The 14,696-nt window shown below is 36.6% G+C and overlaps 1 protein-coding gene across 2 annotated transcripts in view; it reads left to right on the top strand.

Annotated features, from left to right (window-relative positions):
- The first annotated feature begins 8,508 nt into the window (after window positions 1-8,508).
- LOC131070788 (transcription factor bHLH140) overlaps window positions 8,509-14,696 on the top strand; it is a 49,452-nt gene continuing 43,264 nt past the window's right edge. The window contains exon 1 of one of the 2 annotated variants that reach the window (XM_058006445.2): window positions 8,509-8,791. The gene's annotated coding sequence lies outside the window, so the exon portion shown is untranslated. Of the gene's footprint in view, window positions 8,792-12,798; window positions 13,254-14,696 lie in introns of those variants that run through there. The other variant, XM_058006444.2, reaches the window with a different exon arrangement.

A 14,696-nucleotide genomic window follows, 5' to 3' on the forward strand; every position in this document is an offset into this window, starting at 1 on the left:
GTTCAGTTGTGTTGGCTTCTGGTTGACCTAGTTGGTTTAGCTTATTTGGATCATGCTCTTTTGTTCTAGATGCATTTGAGGTTGAGTTTGGATGTTAATATGGGTCTCATCGAGGTGTGTGTAGATTTGCATTATGTATTTTGCATTGGAGGATGTTTTTGGGCCAACTGGTTAGTGTGTTTTATTGATCACTTACATGTTTCGTTTGATGTCGACTTTGGAGGATGTGTTAGTGGGTGCGTTTCATTTGAATCGTTTTAGAAGGATGTGTTGTGATGTGTTTGGGTCCTCTTTATCTCTTGGAGTGGACCATATTATGTTTTATTGGTCTGGGTGGCCTAATTTATGTAAATTGTATAGTTTATTTGTGGATGACCTAATTGAGAGTTTTAATGAATGATCTTGTATTTATAGATGTAAGATTGTATGAGTTGAGGTTTGGAATGTCTATGAATTGACGAGGAGTGGATGCGAATGACTTGTGCAAGCAAATTTGGTATAGTAGAAGTATGAAAGTTAGTTTGTCAAGAGCTTTGATGATTATTGTTGGCATTATGGATAAATTGATTATGTGTTGCATTGATGTTTTGTCATTGATGTCAACACTAGCTGTTATGGATGATTACCGGCAGACAGGTTTTGGTTATCGGTAGAAGATCTAGTGTTACTGACATAAGAGATTATCTATTGGACACTTCCAACATGTTTGGATCTATGGAATGTGATTGGTTACGTATGATACATGCTTTTGGAGCATGTTCTGGTCAATTGGTATTGGCTTGGTATTGGATACTATCATACACTCTTGTAAACCCTTACCGACATTGGTTTAAGGCTTTACCGACAGAGATTTCACTGAGGAATCATGACAAGATGCATAAGTGGTGTTGGTGTGGCTTCTAGATGGATTTCAGGATGCTGAAGATGTTCTTTGATCATGCTTCAACTGCTTGAAGACATTACTTTGGCGTGGTGGACCTAGAATAGGTCCGGTACCTATCTAGGTTATGGACTGATATCATGTTACGTGTACTCTACACATTACCAGGATGTTTCGAGATGATTTATGGATTTGTTATTGTTGTTTTGATCTTAAGCTGACATGGCATATCATTATAATATGTATTTATGTAATGATCTTATTGTAATATCTTTTAGGTGGCCAACCTAATTGGTTTAGGTCTTAGGGTTGGTATAAATGAATGTAAGATCTCAATATAGATTGTGGAGTGGTGTAAAAAGTGTATCGTCGTCATGAATTGTAATATTATATGTGAAGGATCAGGTCGATCATAGGTGATTGAATTGGGATTAAGGAAGAGGTCAAAGGCCTTTAGTATTGAGCTTAACTGGGATTGTAATCAGGCATGGTAGATGCTATCTCTGGTAGTTCACTTTATTGGATTGTTGTCCATTTATCTTGAGGTGGTTATAATCTCTGTAGTCAGTGAGACTCTTTTGTAATGAGCAGTACGCTCTAGGTAGTGTGCCTTCCTGCATGTGCAGGGCCCTCATTGTATCACATACTTTTTGTAGAAGTATCATCTGATTGTGGGTAGGCTTCCCACCATGGTTTTTCCACGTACAAATCATGGTGTTATGTGGTATGGTTTCTTTGCATTGATTATCTGTTTAATTGTTGAGTTACATTGTTTACCGATATCTACCGGCATCTGTTTCTGCTTTACCGGTATTTGAATATTTATGTGCTCTGGTTTAAGGTTGTATTGTGGATTAAATGTTATAACTGTTAACAACTGATTCACCCCCCCCCCCCCCCCCCCCCTTCTCAGTTGTTCACCGGTTATCCTAACAATTGGTATTAGAGCTTTGGTCCTCTTTTGCAGAAGTTTAACTGCTTGAGGTAGATCCTATGGCAACTAACACTTATAATCCACCGACAACTATTTTCAAAAGATAAATCCCTAAGATTGATGGAACAAATTATGGGATATGGAAAATTCGAATGGAGACTCATCTTAGATATCTTGGCAAGGATATTTGGGAGATCATTGAGAAATGATACACACCTTATGATCCGACATCTGGCAATCCTGCTCTTGTAGACTTGGATAAGAATATTGAAAATGATTGCAGAGCTAGAGAAGCCCTCTTGTGTGCACTTACTGATCAACAGATCATGGGATTGACTGATAAATCATCAGCAAATGTTATGTGGGATAAATTGCAAACTCTCTGAATGAAGGTGACCCTACTGTCAAAATTGCTAAACTTGATGGTTATCGGGTAAGATATGAAAACTTGAAAATGGAAGATAATGAGAGAATTGTTGTATTTATGAAAAGAGTAAATGAGATTGTTATGGGAATTCAATGTTGTGGAGGATTTATGAGTGAAGATGAAATAGTTTCCAAAGTCTTGAGATCCCTTCCACTGACTTACAAGATGAAGGCAACTGCAATTAATGAGTTAAGAACAATGACAGACACTTTAGTTAATAGAGACATTTTGAATGGGAAATTATCTGCTTTTGAGCTTGAAGAATTTGGATCTTTTGGAGCTGTAAAGTTTGAACCTGCTTTTCATGCATCATCATCATCATCATCATCAACCGACAAAAATGATTGGAAAGCCCTATATGCAAAAGAATTGGAAGACATGAGGAAAGAAGATGAAGAACTTGAGCAACTTGAAGCCTTATTTGCTAGAAGAGTACCTAAATGACAAACTGGAAGTAAGTATGAAGGAAAAGAACCTTTTAAATGTTTTGCATGTAACAAGATTGGTCATTTTGCATCTAGATGTCGTGAAAGGAATGCAAGGTTTGAGGAAAGAGATAAGAAATATTTTAAGCCTAACCAGTGTTGGTATTATGGATGTGTTGCATTGGTTTTGTCATTGATGTCAACACTTATCAACACTTATCCTTCTGGAGATCTTTGATTATGTTGAACTGGCACATTATGTTCACCAACAAGTTCAGTGTCTTATGCACAATCACTGGTATTTGGTTCACCGACAGGTTATATTGTTCACCGGCACTGAGGATGACTTGTTATCATTTGGAGATCACTTATTTATGTCGTAGACATGGTTTTGGTATTTTGGTTATTGGTCTAATCGGGATGACATATTTGTTGTTATCGACAAATTGGTCTAGGTTATGGACCAACTTGCATTATCTATTCGAGATTAGCACGACACGTTATGGAGATGATTTAATCAATTGGTATTATTGTAATTGCATTGAGCCGACATGATGCATCACATCTTGACTTGTTGTAATTTATTTTAATTATAATATTCTTTGTGAGCCGACTTACACATTTGGTCTTAGGTCTTGGTATATATGTAAGATCTCATTTGTGAGATGATGTAAAAAAAGGTAGGAAAAGATATAGAACAGACATAAGGTATATGGTTATGGTATTGTAACATGGTATGTGCGAATATAGAAGATCATATGAGCAGACCATAGAGAAGGTTATTATCAGAGCTTAATCGGTACTGAATCCAGCATTGGAGATGCTACTTTGAGCAATACATTATCATTGGATTTAATCATCCAATTGTAGTCAATGTGACTCCTATTTTGTGATTGAGCAGTGAGCTCTAGGCGGTTGGCCTTTCTGCGTGTGCAGACCCCATTTGTACACACATACTATCTGCAGTAGTATCATTTGATTGTGGGTAAGGTTTCCCACCGTGGTTTTTCCCCTTACAGGGTTTCCACGTACAAATCTTTGTGTTATGTGTTGTGGATGTTGTTTCTCTTTCTGTTTCATGCTTTAAGTTTCATTGGTATTAATATTAACTGTTAATCTGTTAACCGACATTATCTTTGGTTTACCGATATTATGTATCAAGTTTGATTAAGTTATATTTGGGTTGGAATTGATAGACACCTGATTCACACCCCCCCCTCTCAGTTGCCTTCGGGTCCTAACAACCAGAACAGATGTAGATTCAAGAAAAGTAAACAATGCTACATAGAAGATGAGGAAGGATTAACTAATGACTCTTGAGATGAATCGACATAAGACTCTGCTAGTGGATCCGACAATGGAAAGGAATGGGTGTTCTATGATTTGAAGGAAGATGAACCAGAATTGGATATCAAGGATGAAGAAAAGGCCCTGGCAACAAAAGTTGAAGATAAGGATATCAAGGTAAATTGTAGTGAACTGGTAGTTATCTACTGTGATAACTTTGCAGCTATTGACATGTCTAAGAATCCAGTATTTCACTCTAAGACTAAGCATATATCAATAAAGTACAACTTACTGAAGGACAAGGTAGAAGCAAAGGAAGTCAAATTTGTTTATGGGAACACTAAAGAACAAATTGAACACATATTCACTAAACCACTGTCTAAGGAATCATTTGAGTATTTGATAGACAGGTTAGGGGTTTCTATCCCTCCGACAGAGACTTGATTGATGCAATTTTGTCATCAGTCCGACATGCATTATTAGAAATTTTATTCATTCTGACACTGATGAGTGGTGCTACTACTCAGGGGGAGTAGTCAGCCTTGAGGTTTACATTATTGCTTTGATATTTTTGTCAGATTTCTGGAATTGATGTCAAAGAGGGAGAGATATTGATGTGAAAATAAAGAAAAAGGAGTTGTATACATTAGGGGGAGAGATTTATTCAGAACTTTACAGAGATATTGAATTCACACAGATTATTGGTTGTCTTCCACAGGGGGAGACTTGTTTGGCACTTCTTGGTACTTAGATGTTTTTCACATCTAGTGTTGCCAACAATGCCAAAGGGGGAGATTGTTGGCATTATTGATGAATTGATTATGTGTTGCATTGTTGTTTTGTCATTGATGTCAACACTAGCTATTATGGATGGTTACCGACAGACAAGTTTTGGTTACCGGTAGAAGATCTAGTGTTACTGACAGAAGAGATTATCTGTTGGACACTTCCGGCATGTTTGGATCTATGGAATGTGATTGGTTACATATGATACGTGCTTCTAGAGCATGTTTTGGTCAGTTGGTATTAGCTTGGTATTGGATACTATCATATACTCTTGTAAACCCTTACTGACATTGGTTTAAGGCTTTACCGACAGAACTTTCACCAAGGAATTGTGACAAGGATGCATAAGTGGTGTTGGTGTGGCTTCTAGATGGATTTCAGGATGTTGAAGATGTTATTTGATCGTGCTTCAACTACTTGAAGACATTGCTTTGGCGTGGTGGACCTAGAATAGGTTCGGTACCTATCTTGGTTATGGACCGGTATCATGTTAACGTGTACTCTACACGTTACCAGGATGTTTTGAGATGATTTATGGATTTGTTATTGTTGTTTTGATCTTAAGCTGACATGAAATATCATTGTAATATGGAGTTATGTAATGATCTTATTGTAATATCTTTTAGGTGGCTGACCTAATTGGTTTAGGTCTTAGGGTTGGTATAAATGTATGTAAGATCTCATTATAGATCGTGTAGTGGTGTAAAAAGTGTATCATGGTCATGAATTGTAATATCATATGCGAAGGATCAGGTCGATCATAGGTGATTGAATTGGGATTAAGGAAGAGGTCAAAGGCCTCCGGTATTGAGCTTAACTGGGACCATAATCAGGCATGGTAGATGCTATCTCTGGCAGTTCACTTTATTGGATTGTTGTCCATTTATCTTGAGGTGGTTTTAACCTCTATAGTCAGTGAGACTCTTTTGTAATGAACAGTACGCTCTAGGCAGTGTGCCTTCCTGCATGTGCAGGCCCCTCATTGTATCACATACTTTTTGCAAAAGTATCATCTGACTGTGGGTAAGCTTCCCACTGTGGTTTTTCCCTTTCCGGGTTTTCCATGTACAAATCATGGTGCTATGTGGTATGGTTGCTTTGCATTGATTATCTGTTTAATTGTTGAGTTACTTTGTTTACCGGTATCTATCGACATCTGTTTTTGCTTTACCGGTAATTGAATATTTATGTGCTCTGGTTTAAGGTTGTATTATGGATTAAATGTTATAACTGTTAACAACTGATTCACCCCCCCTTCTCAGTTGTTCACCGGTTATCCTAACAATTATATCTTTAGTGTGACAGTGTTTTGAGACAATGGTTGATGTCAGATGTGTTTGCCATGATATTGGTCTCTTGACATAGTGGTTCAAGGACAATTTCATGATTAGGAGATCTTATTCATTTCAATTTATCTATTCCCTATACCTGTCGGAAGATAGTGTGTTCCTTTTGGCATCTTGTGCAGTCCCTTGTATATTGCCCTAAGGTTGTGTGCCTTAGTCTTGCAAGTCCATTCAGGTGTAGTGAGCTCCTTGGCTTAGAGCCTAAAACATTGTAAAAAATATTCATATTGTTAATGTGATTTTCACCATGGTTTTTCCCTAGCTGGGGTTTTCCATGTAAATCTGATGTTCATGTGTTTATTGTGCCTTGTGCTTTCATGTTTCATACTTGCAGTAATAAGCTAATTGTTGTTTGAAGTTTTTAAGATTAGAAGTAAATTGGTATAAGGTACAAACTAATTGTTTCCTTTGTGCTCCCCATTCATGGGTCTAAAGCATTCTTTATTTTTTTTATTTGTTCTATATTGAGAGTGGGCCCTAAAGCAACAACTTGCCAAAATAAAAATAAATATAAGTTATATTATCTAATTATTAAATTACATGAAATTTTGAAAGCAATCAAATTCATACATAATCTAGATCATAAATACCTAACATTACTCTTGTGTATATGTATGCATGTGATTAGCAAAAGTGGAAAAGGGGCCACACCCATATACACTATTTTTGCACACATCAACGTATAGCTCAATAGAGTAGCTGATTGAAAAAGATTGGGACAAAATAAGGGATTAGATCCAAAATGTCCCTAACAAAGCCTCAAAAAAACCATTAACTCAATTTTCAACTCACTATTTAAACTATATGCTCCTATACTCTATTGGCTACATATCTTCCATCTCATCTTCCCCTTCTTGCTTTGCATCTACATTCACTAGGGAAAAAGACCGGTCGATGTCAAAGTCGGGGGAGATGCCAGTTACCTCCTTAAGGAATTGAATGCCCCATGAAGCTTGGTGTTGTCTTGTCACTTCATCTGCTCTAGTTTTCTAGATTAAATACAGGTATCTATAGTCCATTGAAGTTCTGGCTTATTCAAAGTCAAATAGCCCTTGTGGCATGAGCCCTACTTCAATCATGACAATCTCCAAGAACCTTTTCATATCTAGTTGTCAATAGGGCTAGACTAGGGCCTTCACCATCTTCTTCACATTTGTTTTGTCTTCCCCTATTTCTAGGAGCCACACCATAAACATCGAGGCAATGTTAGTATTGACTTGGTATTTGTTTGCATAATTAATGAAATCCTCCCCCATAACCATTTTTATAGCTTGCATGACTATTGTTGCTTGGGTCCTAAAGACCTTATGGAGCCTTCATTCGAAGACCCGCTCGAAGAAGGCCATTTGTCTTTGCTTAGACTTAAGACATATTGTGATTTCCATTCTAGATTGTGAAATGGATGCCAACATCTTGTTCTTAAATATAGACACACTTTGTTTCTAGACACAAGTGGACAAGCCATCACCATATTTCACCATAATATCTCCTACTTCTGATTAAACCTTATTCGATTCATCATAAATGACATTATGATTGCTCAATCCTTCCACCTAGCGTATATGGGAGAAACTCATGCTAAACATCAATCAATTCCAAATATGTGTTATTACTTGCTATGTCAACTGCCTAATTGGCTAGGGGATCCGCCATGTAGTTGCATTGTCTATACACATGGGTGATATGAAAGTCATCAAACTAGTCCAACAATTCCTAAATAGACAATAAGAGTTTTTGTGGTTTTCAATTGGAGGTATCTCTTTGACAAATGACATTAATAATAATTAGAAAACCCCTTTAGATATGAACTCTTCTATATTTCGATTTCTTACATAATTTAATCCCTACCTAGACCATTTGAAATTTGATCTCATTGTTGGTTCCTTCTAGAAAATTTCATGCCTTCTTAACACACATCCGTCATAAAAAAACATAAGATTTCCTTGAGATGTGCTCTTGAAGTTGATTTTAACCCAATCTCAATCGAAGGTACCCAACAGATATCAACTTTGGGTTTAATATATTAAATTGTATATTTTAATAATATATCAGTCTGTTTTTTTTTTTAAACATAAATTTACATGCTTGTAGAACACCCGTCGAATAACTCTCGACATAACAACTAAATTTAGACTTCAATCAAGAGAAGAAAAAATTATTTTAATGAGGCTAAATATAGCCAATGGGATAGATCCCTTCACAAACCAACTTCTACATTTCAACCCTTTTCTTGTTCAGAATGATGATGAGAGCACCTAACTCCTCCACACATCCTTTGAATAGATTGCCCCACGAACTGACTGCCAATGTGCTTTCAAAACTGTGTCTACTAGCTTTGAATGTGTCACACTCAAGAATGAAGTGTTTTTCAATTTCAACTTTATCTGAAGTGCAGAAAATGCACTCTTTCCTCCCAAACTTCTTTTGGTATTTTCCAACGCCCAATTTCACAGCGAAGTTGATGAGAATTCAAGCACTTTTTCATATGCTGACCTTCAGGAAACACTACAGCAAACCGTCCTCTTGGATTTTTTGTCCTCGAACTCTTTCACTTCCTCATGAACACAAGCAGAAACGCAAACTGGCAGAGAATCATTTAAGGAGATTCTGCACCTTATTTTAATAGTTTGATATTTCACTTCATTTATTCTCTCATTTATTGGCTTTGGCTTTTGCAGAGTTGCCAGGGGAAACCTTAATAGAAAGGTTAGTTTAGGTGTATACAAACATTATTACTTTATTCAGGGCTTAAAGAAGATGCATTGCAATATTAAATTTGAATGAATGGTTCGTCATTCTCTGTTATAAATCATGCTACAAGTCTCATTGTTTTAAATCTGTTTCTGGGTAGGTTGAAAGGAATCTGTAATTCCCTGGCGACTTTATTATAAATTTTTATAATAGTAGGCGTTGTTCATTTTATCTGGATTCTTTACATTTATATCTTTTTGCAACAACAGGCTCGTTAATAATTAGCCCTGTTTTTTTGGGGTCACCAGTTTTATTGTCTGTTGAAGTCCTCTCGTAATTATATATAGGAAACCCTAAGCACTTTCGATGGTCTGGTCTTCCATTTTTTCTGGGGAATTAGGGTCCTTTCTCAGGCTTATAAGAAATGGCCCTCAACTAATAACCGGAGGTTAAATGAACTTCAGATAGATGTGTCTAAATGTATAAAAACACGAATGTCCAAATCAGTTCAACTCCTCTGTTGGCTCGGTGCGCATTACTTTTAGGTCTTTTTTTTCTCTACACTGCCCTATGTTTCGTTTTACTTGCAAATATAAATCCACATTACAAGGTTCTTGGGCGAAATACTTACATTCACCTATCTTGTTTCTTCTCTTTATATTTGCATAGACTCTAGAACATGCTACAACAGAGGACTTGAAATTGCCTATTGTTATTGGGAAAAGCTACTTACCTATATTACTTAAGGGAACAGAAAAGTTTCAACAATTTACTTTGATATACAATGCCTAGTCTATCCTGAATGTCTTCAACTCTCAAGAGGTCGAGCAGGGGGGAGTCTTATGGGGACGTCAACTCACAACTAAATTTACACCAAAAAATCCTGTAACATCTAACTGCGCTGTGTGCCATAACTGTGATCATTCAGTTGTCCTCAAGTAAGGACCCCTCCGAGAGATGGAGGTACTAAGAATTGGACTGAATTCTGCTAGAAGCCAATTTTCCAAAAGGGCTTGGCTCCTGAGCATCTCCTAAATAAATGAATAACTGTAAATATTATAGATGATGAGCAAGTCCATTGTTCACATGCAGACGGGATGCTGAAAGGACTTAAATAATTAAATTGGGATTTAGAGTGAAGGGTTCTGTTGGGATTAAGAAAGTGATGAGAGTCAACCACAACCAACAAGATCGCAAATTTTGGAAATTTCCTATTTTTGAGCAGTATCAGACTAACATTTTGTGCTCTTGTTTCCTATATGAATTGTGACGAAGTTTGGTGTCTAGGTACCATCTATGAAATAGAGAGGAGATGCCATATTTTTTTACGGATTTAACTGCAAAGACCTTAATTCTCATATGTTGATGATATTTATTGCTTGAACTCATTATAGCTTTAGTCTCTCCTCTGCTTGGTTCATATTGTTGATGAATTAATGCACGGAACTATATAGGAGAAACAAACATGTTTCAATTAAGCTCATGTCTTGTTAATGAGGTCACAGACAAGTTGGTTTCCCATTGTACAAAGTACAAGCAAACACTTGAAACACTGTTTGTTAGGAAGGCCATGCCTGACAATGGATAGCCTACAGCTCAAAGAGAACACTGTTAATGGTAGGCTACACTCCTTACCAAGACTATGTAGAACAAAATTCAAAACACTCAAATCTGCGAGTTGGCCTGCCTAGTACATGACATAGTGCTGCATGAAGCCTCAATCATAAAAGCTGGGTCCTTTTATGTGCTTTAGGAATGGCCAGAAGATTAGCCTCAAGCCATACCCTTGACTAGGTCTTTGAAAATAGACAAGATGTGAAGACACTTTGAGGGCCTTTTTGTTAGGCCACTCAGGAAATCATCATTAGCAACCTCATTCATGCGTTACTTCATATATACTATGAGGGTAGTGGGTTGTCAAGGTCCGATTCATTCCTGATTTTGGCTACGAGGTTGAAATCTAAGGGTACAAATTTAAACAATGAATAAGGTAAACAAGAACAAAACCTGAGCTTCCTTCCACAAGGGCTACTTTGCCAGATTAGCAGCTAAGTTGGCCTTGACCTAAAAGAAACAGTTACCTTTATAGAATTCACATAATGGATAAATCTGTGTATGATATTTGTAGATTATAATCTAGGTCAACATAATTTGAAGGCTAGCGTTGTGCCATTTCAACAGCAGTTCAATTAATATCTGAATGAATAGCTCTTTATATTGGCTGCTCAATGTTTTCATTCTAATGGAGTGATTGAGTGTTTTATTGGGGAAGGTTGTTTAATGCATAATAATATTTGGTGAAATTTGGCTAAATGGGCTATTATTAGTTTTTTTTTCTTAACTGAAACCTTTGCTCGTCCTCTTAGATTGTGAGCTTGTACATTCTTGCTGCTTACACTTAAATTTAGTACAGCTATGTCGTTTGAGTTCAAGATTATGACCAAACATTGAATGTGTTCAATTTTTTACGATGGTGGTTACTACACTAATACCTCCATGTGTTTGATTGTAATGGTTCTGTGTACATGCTTATATAGTATATGAATTGCATTTTTACTGAATACCTAGTTAAAGATTAATTGTTCAATCCTCCTTTTTTCATCTACTTAAGTCTTAGAAGTTGATCATGCCATTGAGGTACTTTAAGTCCATGCATTATGCCCCAAAAACTCAATCTATAGGGGTGACAGTGTATTATACATACAAATAATTCCTGATTGAAAAATTAGTTAAGCCAGCCTTGAAGTACATCTTGTAGTGAGTGTCAAGCTGTTTGCGATGACACATTGTGTGGTAACATTTACTATTTTACATAGACGTAATTGTAAGGAAATATAGGTGTTTAACAAAAGCATCTTGTTTATGAACATAGGAACCTATTGTAGTGCTGCTATAGGTGTGGACTCAATGCAAACCTATGGTTTAGTTGTTTTACGTTATGTTTTGTTTTCCTTCAAAACTGTTGTGAAGTTGAACTGATCTATTTATTAGCAAGAATTCCTTTAATTAGGTATGAGTGGCTAGATTTCCTTAAAGCTAGGGAGCATGCAATATGAATGTTTTTAGGACTGGAGATGGTGCAAGGGAAAGCCATGTTTGATATATGTGTATGAATTTCAAATAGCACCAGGTTTTTTTTTAATCAACAATGCTTGAGGTGGAAGATATATATCTTTTCTTATTAATTAAAAACCCTTGCCCAAAGCTGGGTGCTCCATACTGGGGGTCAGCCCTAGCAAAACACAAACTCAGTCGGCCCTTTTTATAGTCACAAGCAATTTATTTTATTATATATTTTTTATTAACAATTCGCTGTTATTAATATAGGTCGGCCTCAACTTATTTCTGCCCTAGTTGGCCCTTTACCATGCCATGCATCGCCTAGGTCTAGGTATTTAATCGTGTTGCGATTGGTTTGTTGATTGCTGCATATAGGGTTTTAGACGGGGGCATGAGAGTCTGCCCTTCCCAAAATTGCTTGTCCTCAAGCAATATTTAAATTAGGATGATTAAGTTGATTTCTTAATAGGAAGGTGGCTTGACCTTTGCAACTTCCCTTAAATGAAAATCACATAAATCACTTCCGCTGCACTATGATTATCACAAGTTGTTAATTTGAATAGCTTAACCAGGGTGTTGAGAATTTGTAATGTTTGTAATTTTTAAGACAAATTTCCTCTCATCTTCTTGTTAGTCTATTTTTTCCTGCAGCCAAAATAGCTTTTAACATTATGTTCTCAAGGTTCAATAAGTCTTGAGTTTGGTCAGTTTCAAAGAGTCTTGAGTTTGGTCCTAGCATTTGCAAAAGATTAAATGTTATCAAGTGTAAAGGTTAATAAGGTGTTTGGTTTATGTTCAAGGCCATAAATCATGTTATTCATTTTCTAAAAGGGATCCTCAACATATAAATAAAGCTCTAAAATGCTATAGTCTTGTCAAAAAGGGTCTTTTGAAGACAACTAAAAATATATAAAATGCAGAGAAAAAGAGCAAAGTGTCAATTTGACACGTGAGAATGTCCTTTATGGATATGAATGCTTTCAAGGAGCAGTTTGGAGCTATAATGACATAGTTTGAAGTAGTTTGGGGGTTCTTTAATGGCCTATGTCAGTTCAATTCAACCCCAATACTTTTTCAACTTCAAAACAAACAAAGTACATGCCCTATTACCATGGAAGGAGGTTGCAACAGTGAAGGAAAGAATCTAGGACAGTTTGAAGACTTTTTCAAGTGGTTGAGAGCATCTAGGAGGAGGTTGAAGACTTCTTGAAACAGTTGAGAAAATTTAGGGGGCAGTTTGATACTTTTTCCAAGGCATTTCCAAGCATCTAGGAGCTGATATAAGAGCCTAATAAATAGGATAACAGTTGGGAAGGACTTTTCTTCATAAAAGTCACTTTTTGGAGCTGATTTGAAGGCTAAAAAATAGCAACAAACAACTTGGACGCCCAAGGAGGATTGACCAAGCAAAATCAATGTAACACATGTCCTTCTTGTCATTATTTCTCAGCATATGTTCCTTTGTTGTAGCAAGTTGTTGCAGCTATAAAGCTCAACCTTAGGCTTCATTTTTAAGTTAGTTCTGGCTGCTCTAGGCTTGTATTGTAACCTAAAACAGGTTCTTTCTTGTCTATTGTGTATTGTAATTTGTAACTCATATTTAGATATGTACGGTTGTTGTAATCACCTTTTTGATTAATAAAGCAAGTGTTTACCTTCTCTAATCTGTATTTTGTGTGCAACATGGATGAATGATGTTTTTCTAGTGATTCATATGTCAATCCTTTAATATGTCTTTCTTCCTACAGTACCTTCATGTAGAAATAGCATGTTTTATACGGGTTATAGTTTGTGTTATGACTTTCATCATTTTTTGGTTGTGAAAAGTCCCTCTTTTCCTTCTATGAAGTCTGAAATATTAACCTTGCTATGAAATGATGATGTATAAACATGTGGAGCTTGAGTTGTGTGAGAGAAATCTTGTTTTTGAGATAGATTGTGTGTTGAAATAGCAAGTATAGAGTCTGAAAAACAATTTGGTACATCACCCACTAGAGTAGGTTTCATTTCCAAGCATTTCTTCCCTTTTCCTAGTCAGGAAGTAGTGTTAGATGGTAGTCCCAAAAAGAACCAGCTTTCTCTGGAGATTCACTCCAAGTTTTGGGCAACCCACAGGCCTAGGAGTGTTTCCATGTTTCAATAGATTGTTGAACTCTTAAATTTAGCAGGGTGCAAATCTTATTGACAACACTTCTAGAGTTCGGATTAAGGTCAGCTTGTATTTGCAAAAAAAAAAAGCTGATTAGGTTGGCCATATGTTTGCTCATTGGATATCTTTGTGAGTTTGAAGCGAGGGTGAGTTTTTAGATGAGGATTAGTAGCATGATGCACATCTATGAACTTGTTGATGTGTTTTTCATGCACATGCGAACACAGATTAAAATACCAAGGTATCTTATCCTCTCTTGAATAAAGTTTCCCCGAATGCTAAAGATTTTGTCGAAGGATCAATCGAGGCAACTCCAAGGTTCTTGTATGTAGGTTCTCTACTTGTGGATAAGCTCATTTTGCTGGAATCACAAGGGGACTTACATTTGATGACCTGAGCGTCTGATTTACTTTGGATATCACTGGAAAGTGGGTCTTTACTGATCCTTGATTTTTAAAAAGGGAAAAGGATAAGGGTTGGAGAAGGATCTAATTCTAACGCTAAGAATGTAGGAGCGATGGATGACCTTTGATGAAACTTTAACTAAGTCTTGCTTTGACATGCTAGGATCATCTCCACAAGGTTAGTGCGATCTTCTAAGGAAAGCTTTATGATGTTCAGATCACCGCGACAAGCATAGACACCGTCAGGTTGATGCATATCAATGAAGCAGCGATAATTGAAGTTAAGCTTAAGCATGAATGATTCTAG

This window comes from Cryptomeria japonica, chromosome 3, assembly GCF_030272615.1.
Source record: "Cryptomeria japonica chromosome 3, Sugi_1.0, whole genome shotgun sequence".
In the NCBI taxonomy this organism is placed as follows: Eukaryota; Viridiplantae; Streptophyta; class Pinopsida; order Cupressales; family Cupressaceae; genus Cryptomeria; species Cryptomeria japonica.